The sequence below is a fragment of the Anarrhichthys ocellatus genome, unplaced genomic scaffold, assembly GCF_004355925.1.
Source record: "Anarrhichthys ocellatus isolate YVR2014 unplaced genomic scaffold, GSC_Weel_1.0 scaffold45, whole genome shotgun sequence".
Classification (NCBI taxonomy): Eukaryota; Metazoa; Chordata; class Actinopteri; order Perciformes; family Anarhichadidae; genus Anarrhichthys; species Anarrhichthys ocellatus.
The window spans coordinates 1733017-1742601 of NW_022280075.1; the positions used below are offsets into that span (position 1 = coordinate 1733017).

The following is a 9585-nucleotide window of genomic DNA, read 5'->3' on the forward strand; positions in this document are numbered from 1 at the left end:
CACACACACACACACACACACACACACACACACACACACACACACACCACAGGTCCCTGTTTGAATCATATTTTGCTTTTGAAAAAACACAACTCACCTTTAATTATTTTGGCGTCTCTGACGAGATGTCGCACTCAGCTCGTTCCGTGCCATTTAAGTTTGGCGGCCAAAATTTTGTAAAAAAACCCAAACAAACACTTGCCTAGTCCGTTCCCTGTCTGTGTATGATTACTGTCCACCGGCTCCAGTCAGATCATCGCCCGTTAAATGATGTGAGCACCTTCGCTCGCTCTCTCCTCCCTGCCGGGAGAAGCGCGTCGTGTTTTGGACGTCTCGGGTAATAAAGAGAGAGGTTCATCGGTTCACCTTGACAGCCTGGCTCCTCCCTCTCTCTCTCTCTCTCTCTCTCTCTCTCTCTCTCTCTCTCTCTCTCATGACTGGAACAGCAGAAGGAGCGTTTCGTGACACTCAGCCTGTCTGCCTGTCTGGATGATGGGAATACAAATCATCGGCGGGGGTTTCTAAGGACGCACGACTTGGCAAAGGGAGGGAGACGCTGTGGAGGGCGTAAAGATGGAGAGTTGAATGTGTCAAATATAAGACTATTTGCATGTGTATGCAAATGATGTAGATGATACACTGCTGTATTGTGCTGTTATGGCTTCTCCATACCTGTCTGTGTTCAAACCCGTTCCACCGCCATGCCGCTGTGTGAGGTTGTTCCTACTTAGAGATGATGGGCCATTTGGGGCAAAGCTGGCAGCAGAATAAAGAGTGGTTGTAGTGGTACTATGAGTCATTTAGAAATTAATATAGTTCTGGATTAATGCATGACTGAAAAAATCCTCAATTGCTGCTGTTATTTATCATTATTCTACAACTTGAGGTCATTTGCAATTGTGCTTTGCTTGAGAGGCCGCTATGCGGGGGAAACAAGGTGCACATGCCCCAAGTGTTTGGCAATGAGAGTGGATGAAACATATTTGATGTGGGGCTGATTGTCTGCTGCCCCGCTGCCATTTGATTGGCTCTTTGCTGAGTACTGTTGTCGTCATCTGCTCGTAGTTGGCAAAGCGTTCATCTACAAAACAAAGTTGAAAGTCTGCCTTTTGAAGAAAAACGTGAGATATCTGTAAAAAAGTACTTGTTGCATCACCAATTGTTCCACTTAAAAATGCAATCTAAGGCCAGTTCCACGTCCGACATGGCAACTCGTTCAATAGTTGTTTGTCACTAAAAAAGTGTCAGGTGATTTAATGTAGCAACCCCAACAGCCCAAAGTGTACTCTTGTTGAACAGGATATCTTTAAAACATATTAAGCACTGGGACACGGAGTCCTGCTGGGTTTCATTCCTGCCATCTGTTGATCAGGGACTGGATTTTACCCGGTGAAAGAAATTAAAAGCAGCAGGACTGTTCAGAGCACTTCAGGAGAGTGAATTGATGCCTGAGATCAAAGGAACACTCAGGAAAGGACGAACACCCAAATCCTCCATGTGTCTCTTGTAGATCAGGGGATCAATGCTCTATTGGTTTTCAGTCCTCAGGGCTCTGAGTCTTGCTGCGTCTCTATCTCGTGGCTATAATCACAGTTATTGCAATTCACCAGCAGCAGGTGTAAATTAATTCCTGAGTAGATGTAGGGATTAGGGAATGAGGAGCAGCAGGGCTCTGAGAGCTACGGAAGACCATCTCTGCCACTGTGGTGAAAAAGAAGATCCTGTGAGTCGAGAAGTATCTCAAATAATGACTTCTAATCTCAAAATAATGAGTTGGTTTCACAAAATAACAATAAACTCTCTAAATGTTTTGATACCTGTGGTGGCACAGCAGTTTAGGAAGCTCTTGATTTAATGCACCAGAGCAGGTAGTCTGATCACAAAGCATCAATATCGCAGCTGATCAGGTTCTATTAATTGGTGAAGCCAAGACCGGAGTGAATTAATAATGTAAGTATCTTAAATCTGTATGCGTTGGTTCTAAGGCCAGAACAAACACCTCTGTTTTAAGGATAAATGTATTCGATAGGTGGGCAAATTGTTACCTAAAATACTGATAAGTCTTGTTTTGAGTATCAATACTAAGTGACAGGATCGATACCCCTCTGGCCACTATCTCCACACCTTTATTTTACTCTCTTCATATAGGACACTCTATTTCCTGCATTCATTCTGAACACATGGAGCGCCCAAATTTTCGTGTTCCAGGCGTGTTTGAAGGTAACGTGACTCTGCATCCGTCATGTGTGTTACATGAGAGAGAGATTGTGGTTTCCTTACCAACCGTCAGAGTTCAGGGTCTGAGCTCTCTCTACCTGCAGCTGATTTGACTGCCAAACAGCGTCGCTCCTTCATTAGGTTGAATTCAAATCCCGGTGAGCAGCCGGCCTCTGGAAGCAGAGTGAAAGTGTGCCACCTTGCATGGTAGCCCCTGCCATCAGTGGGTGTAGTGAATGACACGTAGTGCTAAAGTGCTTTGAGTGACCGGAAGACTAGAAAGGCGCAATACAAGTACAAGTACAAGTCCATTTACCCATTTAGCATATAAACAGCATCCGCAATGTGAGCCTCGATAATTTCCAGCAACCTTCAACACCACCGAGTGGCTAAACAAACACATTATTGCTGAATGAATAGAGCTGTGATATGTGATGTTAAAAAAGTGATCCGAAATTGAGAGGGAGTGTTGCACACTAAGGAGTCTGTGACTGATACATTTGCTCGTTTATTTTGAAATATGATTTGGCAAAGGAGCCAAGATGTTTTTCTTTTGTGGTCTCCAGCTCTGCGGAGCTCAGAACTTTGTCACCCAGCAGTGATGAGAAGAACGAGACGTCATACGGTTCAAAGGGGCATCCTCATGCAACATGACGGCAATAAAACAATACAGCTATGAGCCCGGGACCATAGCATTGCTATGACAACAACTCTCTGTGGGAGCAAAAGGAAATAACAAAAGCTATTACATAAAGAGAGCCGTGAACTCTGCTGTCCTTGTGCAGAGAGCAGTTTAATTAAAAGCCTTTCCACTGGAACTTACTGTTGTGTTTCATATATGTTTGAAATTCTTCAGCAGGGTCATTGCAATGCCCTGTGAACACTAGAGGCTCTGTATTCACCATACACTGTGTACAAGAAGTGTCACCAGGACGTCACCCATTGGTTCATGGACTACGGTTCTGAAGCCTTGAGTTCTGCATTTTGGCCGTCGCCATCTTCTTTTTTTTTTTGCAACCAGAAGTGACACGATAGGGTGGAGCTAAGTACAACCAAAACGCAGAACAAGACATTTTTAGGCGACCAAAATGTTACAATTAGGTAGCCCCGCCCTTAAGCATACCCTGCTTTATGGTCTACTTTACTCAAAATGGATCATAATTAACAAAATGAACATCACGCTGTATTGAAGAAGACTTGAAACTAGCAATTGAGACCATAAACTCATGTTTACAATGTTTACTGAGAGTCATTTTCTCATAGACTTCTATACAATCCAACTTCTTTTTGCAACCAGAGGAGTCGCCCCCTGCTGGCCATTAGACGGAATGCAAGTTTAAGGCACGTCCTCATTGGCTTCACTTTTCAGCGAGTGCAATAAAGGTGTCGCTTTTCTGAAGAGATGACGCATCAATAAGAAAATAGGATCTATTGCGTCCGTCTGTGTTTGGCCTCTTAACTGAGGAAATAAGAAGTCTTTGTCGTACTTACTCCTGTTTCTTAAAAGTCGACGTTGTGGAAATCTGATCGTGGCTCATTTGGGATGCTGATGAGATGCCAAAGTGCTGATTGCTTGTTTTTTCAAGTCTGTTTCCTGTTTCCTGCCCTCAGCAGGGAAACCTGACTGCTCGGTATGGTGGAGGAAAGAAGCATTTTAAGGTCACGAGTCTCCGTCAAGTTCTCTTCTCAACTCTCAAACAAAAGCTTGATTCTTCTCCGTCGTCACAGCTTTTGGTGAAAGAATAAGTGGGCATATCAAAGTTTAAAAAAGCCCTTTACTGAAGTCTTGAGAAGGATTTGCTTTTGAATCACTTACAGGTTTCACATGTCGACAAACAATACCCAAACATGAAAGAGTGCTTGATAAAGATATCACACCTCTCTTAAACAACATCTGATTATTATAACCTCCATGAAGGCAGGATTTGTTGCAGGGCTGTTGTATTTGACGAAATTAGCTATTATTACTCCTTTCAACCTTGACGAAAGGCACAGTACCAGACCCACGACTTCTGTTCTTAGTTTCACAATAAAAGCCCTAGATATAGGGCTGTACATGTATAGCAGAGCAAGTTCAAGTTTCATGTTTTTTTTTGTCTCACCTTTACTATGAAGGTTTAGTCATTGTAATATCCCTTTTATTACCAATAAAATGAGTTCATTAAATCTCAACTGACTGTCAATTAGCAACAGTGTCCTTACGGTGTATTGAAGAGTGATGAAAAGTCTGTTTTTTAAGAATCCCCTGGAGATGATTACATTAATGCAGCCCGTTTCTCATGGGTAGTCACGACCAACAGGCTTTTCTCGCTTCCCATGAGGCTTTGCTGCAACTGCTGGGGGGGGGGGGGGGGCGGTGGGTCATTAGTGCTGGCACCAGGGGAGCATATGTATTGAACAAATACATCACTTAAAAACACACAAACATACTCGTCTCATCACAATTCTATATTTAGTATTTTGGCTTTAATGGATGTTTGGAGAAGTGACTGAACAAAAATTTGTCACATTTTGGCATCGAAAATTGAGCACTAGGGTTGTTTTACTATTTATTTCCTTTTTATTGTCTTTTAAATCTAATGATAAAAGAGGCAACCAAATGAAGGCCCTGTTCAGAAAACAGCAGTGCATCAAAAAACGCAGGCCTCTCATTATTTTCAACGTATGGAGTTCGGTAGGTGTCATTGAGAGAAGGAAATACAACTACACCTCTGGGCTCCGTATCTGGTAAAATCCCTTTTCGGACTGAAATCCCCAAAGGCACATTCGTGATGACTATTTCGCCTGTGTTTGTATGGCATGTAACAGAGTTGTTTATCTATTAGACTAAAAACTTCTGTTGATCATGAAAAGTCAGAGTTTTGGCATCCAAACAACACAAATGTTCAATCCCCCAACAAACACAGAATGGTAGTTCCCCCTCCAACTGAGATGATGAACGATGTAGTAACAGTTTATTTTTAGATTGACTGAGGATCTAAAAATGGAGCCGGTACTGAGCCGTTTGTGGATCCCAGTGGGTGGAAACTCCTCTAAATGTGGTTTACAGCTGATGCGGTTGCCACTGTTGGAGTCCACCCACGCTGAGTGTGAGTGTGAGCGAGAGCAAGTTGTGGGTTATGTGTGATGATCTGAGATGGCGAGAATCAAATTACAAACTGCCTGACTCACTTTCCGACCAACCAGAGGAGCTTCAAAAGCCACGCTAGCAGCATGTCGGTCAGTCGGTCCATCACTTTGGTCCGTACTGAAATATCTCAACGAGGATTGGATGGATTGACATCAATTTTCTTCAGACATTAATATCCGAAGACAGATGAATCCTACTGACTTTGGTGATCCCCTGACTTTTTCTGGTACATTTCCTTTCATCTTATCTGCTGGTGTCATGTGTGTTTGCCTGCATGTGGGTCCCATTTGTTGCTCTCTCAGCCAACATGACAAGTTTTGCTGGGGGGAAATCTCAGGGGATCACCAAAGTCATTAGAATACATCATCTCGGAAACGTGAATTTGGTGCCAATCTGTCTGTGGTTGAAAACTTTGTACATCATATCTGGATAATGAACGTGTGTACAAAATATCACTGCAATCAATAAAATAGATATTGAGAGATTTCAGTCCGGGCCAAAGCGGTGGACCACACCAACACTAGAGTTGTGTTAAATAAAAAGGGGCCTTTATAGAGAGGAGAACTGTTAAAGTCATACAAAGCTGAAATTGACCCCAAAGTGATGAGCCAAAATGTGAACTGGTCGACTCATCCAATCAGATGTGAGTGACTCAGTGAAACAAGAACCAAATAACAGAACAATGATACAACGATCAGCCAGAGTTGGAGCTGAGCGTGGGATATGGCATAGAGGAAGAGCTGGTGTGACGGAGAGAGAGGTCAATGAGCTGAAAAGAGGATCAAACAAAAACGATGGTCTGAGTGGGATCAGGGGGACGTCACAGCTCCAAGTCAGCGTCTGCGAGAGTGTGTTTGTGTTTAATTTGACACAGAATGGTGACAAATGTGTGTGTGTGTGGGCGAGCACTGTGTGAGAGAAAGAAAAGTGTGACTGCATGACGTCTGATCCAGAAGTGACACAGCGCCACACACACACACACACACACACACACAGTACACACAGTGGAGTTCTTTGTGCTGGGATGTCCGTTCAAAACTGTAGACATTGACTCTCTTTTATTTGTTCTTGTCATTCAAATTTGCTTTATTGGCATGTACACAACAAAGTACAGAATTGCAAAAGTAGATTGTACGAGTTTTATGATGTGTATATATATATTTCAGAAAATAAAGGAAACACTTTATACACTATACAACTACATTCATGTACTACATGGTATACGAAAAAGGTGTCGACCGACTACGCGACTGAGCACATCATGATGAGGGGTGGCTTTCTTCTTGCAAATTTTCATTGTTTAAAATGTACACATGTAAATAGTTTCAGAATGACATCAGGGATTTGTCAATTATCACTTAATTTAATCTAGTAACATCTAATTTGAGAATTCGTGCAGGCTTTAGCTTCTTTCCATTAAAAATAATTGTGAACACTTTATTAGCTTAGATATGAGATCTGCCAGCGACAGGTGAAATAAAGTAACAATTGTTCAAAAAATGTATGAATTTAACAATGTTGTGTCTTTTGTTTTGTGATGAGCCAAAAGGACCAGGGACATATAAAATAAATGGATATTGTTTTTTGAATTCACAAAATGATGGAGTCACTAGTGTTAAAAGCCTTTTAATAATTTTGGCACAGGCGGTCACAGTGAAATGAATCATGACATTTTTTTGTTTGGAAAGGATGAAAAAAAAAAGGTGTGAAGTAGAGGAAAGTGCTCTGTTCAATGGGTGGATCGGAGAGGTAGAGAATAAAAAAATAGCCTAATTACAGAAAGGAGAAGAGCAAAGAATTATTAGAGATTAAATACTAGAAAGCCTACGAAAGCAACAGAATATTGGACCGACACAAAAGCACAGACGAGCTCAAATAAAGCACTGAAATAAAATTGACTCCTTTGCTCCCTTTCTTTTAGAATGTTTTCATTCCCACTCTGGCACATCGACACACATTAAGTGCAGAGGGCTTGTTCTCCATACAATCAGTTTATTACAGTTAATTCTATTCACCTGGTGTGAGTCTGCCCTTAATTAAATGGTGAAATGAAAACCAAGCAAGACTTCTTGTCCCAAATAGAAATCTACGGCTGCACACCTAAAATGATTCACAGTCATTATTCCCAAAAAGAACAAGATGTTTGTCTTTGAATTGGTCGTCCTGTTTGGCAGAGATCAGCGTGTTTTGTAGAGCAGCATGGACGTCACAGAGGCTAGATAACAAGTATGAATCACGAGGTTAGGTGGCTGCTGATTAATGCTGCCTGATTTCTGACACCTGGGTCTGAATTTATCAAGCGTCACAGAGTAGAAAATCAGGCCAACCTAACCAGAGATTCTCAGAGTGATGCTTTTTGTGTGTGCTCATTTTAGGAAGTAAAATAATTTTATCAACTTCCTTTTCTTAGGAGACGCCTCCTCTCTCTGCTGATACTTAGGGGAGCTTCAGAGGCGTGAGAAACCCAACTAGACATCTAAATTGAAAGACAACATGCATTGTTTGTCCATGAACTCCAGAAAAACACTTTGTCTGTGCCTCCCCACACTTTCAAACTTTCGGATTTTACACTTCTATGTTTGAGGCATGGTTGGGTTAAGGCACAAAACAACCCTGTAGACAACCGAGTTAGGGAAAGATTATAGTTTGGGAAAGAGGAAATATCAACTGTCCAACGCTCTGTTGATCCATCCAACCTGGATGTGTGATGAAAGGTCCTCATCACCTCACATGTTTCTGCAACAGGGAAGATGTAGTTTTGTGTCAGTCATGATTTGGGTCCATCACACTCGACAGTTTTGTCAATAATAAATACAACTTTTTGTTGCTCCTAACAGCACCTCGGACAATGCACAGATTCATTAACTTTCCCAATACTCAGCATGAAAGTTCCAAGTGTGGACGCCACCCGCATGAAGCGGTGCATTTCCCAAGGTGACATTACCAAAATGAATCCTTCCACTTTGCAAATATCTTATATGTTTATTGTATATTTGCCAATGAAATTTTCAATTCAGACCCAACCAAGGGCATATCTAATCTTACCTTGCATGACAGCCGGATGCCAGTGACCAGACCAATCAGCATTTTGTGAGGAGCTTCGGGCGTGGTTTAGGTGTGTGAGGCGACTGTTGGTTCTAAACAACAATGGCAGCTCCTAAAGGAGTTTGTGTAGATGCTGCAACAGCATCAGCTATATCGCAACTGGAGAGTATTTCTTCAAACAACGACACTGACGCCTTTTCTCAATGAAAAATATGTTTTTTTTTCTCTTCTCACGACTTGCTTCGGTAAGAGTATGATTGACAGATGGTTCATCCAATCACCTGCCAAGTAATTTTTGAAAGTGCCCGCCCTTTTTCAAACAATTTCCAATGAGGGCTTCTCACCTGGTGCGTCAGGTTATATCTCATCTTCCTAAGAAGCATAGTAAACAGGACATATTGGAGGCGAACAAAGCAGTGTTTTGACATATCCTCTTCCAACTTGAGCTATATAAACATGTGAGAATTGTACCACTGAACTAAAATTGAAGGCTGTCTGAAAAAAATATGCAACAGCTGAGGATACAAGTTATATCACATCTGATGTTACTGTCAATCAACTCTTTTTTTCAGTCTGGTCTCAGCTGCGTGCTCGAGTATCATCAAAGTGGCATTTAGTTTGAGCCTGAATACATACAAGATTAGAAAGGTGCACTCAGTGGAGTGCACATCTCCGCCAGGTGTAGCAGCAGGCTGGGGGTCAGCGATGCACTCAGCTGTATGGATGTATGAAACATGAACAACGTCTCTGTGACGTCACTTTCTAAAGAGCCGTGCTGGAGCTCAAAGTGGAAGAGCAGTGGGTGCTGTGATGGGAAAATATATTATTGTATCATGCTTACTTTTAAAGAATGTACTACTCGTAGTCAGGCGATGTTTTTTAATTAGTTTTGTATCCAGGTGTCTTGTTATCTCTTCCCATGAAGGATGAGAAGTTAAGAGACACTGTGTCTTTGTCTTAGGAGAAAGACACAGAGAGACCTTGACTCCAGAAACTGAATTTCAGAAACAGACATCCTGTCTGAAATACTTTTACTCCCCTTTTGACACATTATCTGAATTTGTAAAGGCGTGAACCTTTTGTATGCATAAATGATTGAATGTTGCACCTTTTGGAAGCCTTCTCACAGTACACTGAGATAAGTGTCTTTGGGACTGCTCTCTCTTTATTGCAATAAAGACCAACAACTTTGA

General features: G+C 41.9%; 1 protein-coding gene across 2 annotated transcripts in view; it reads right to left on the reverse strand.

Moving 5' to 3' along the window:
- prr7 (proline rich 7 (synaptic)) overlaps window positions 1–360 on the reverse strand; it is a 14831-nt gene extending 14471 nt beyond the window's left edge. For both annotated transcript variants that reach the window (XM_031869040.1, XM_031869039.1), the window contains exon 1: window positions 98–360. The gene's annotated coding sequence lies outside the window, so the exon portion shown is untranslated. The remainder of the gene's footprint in view (window positions 1–97) is intronic.
- Window positions 361–9585: the final 9225 nt, after the last annotated feature.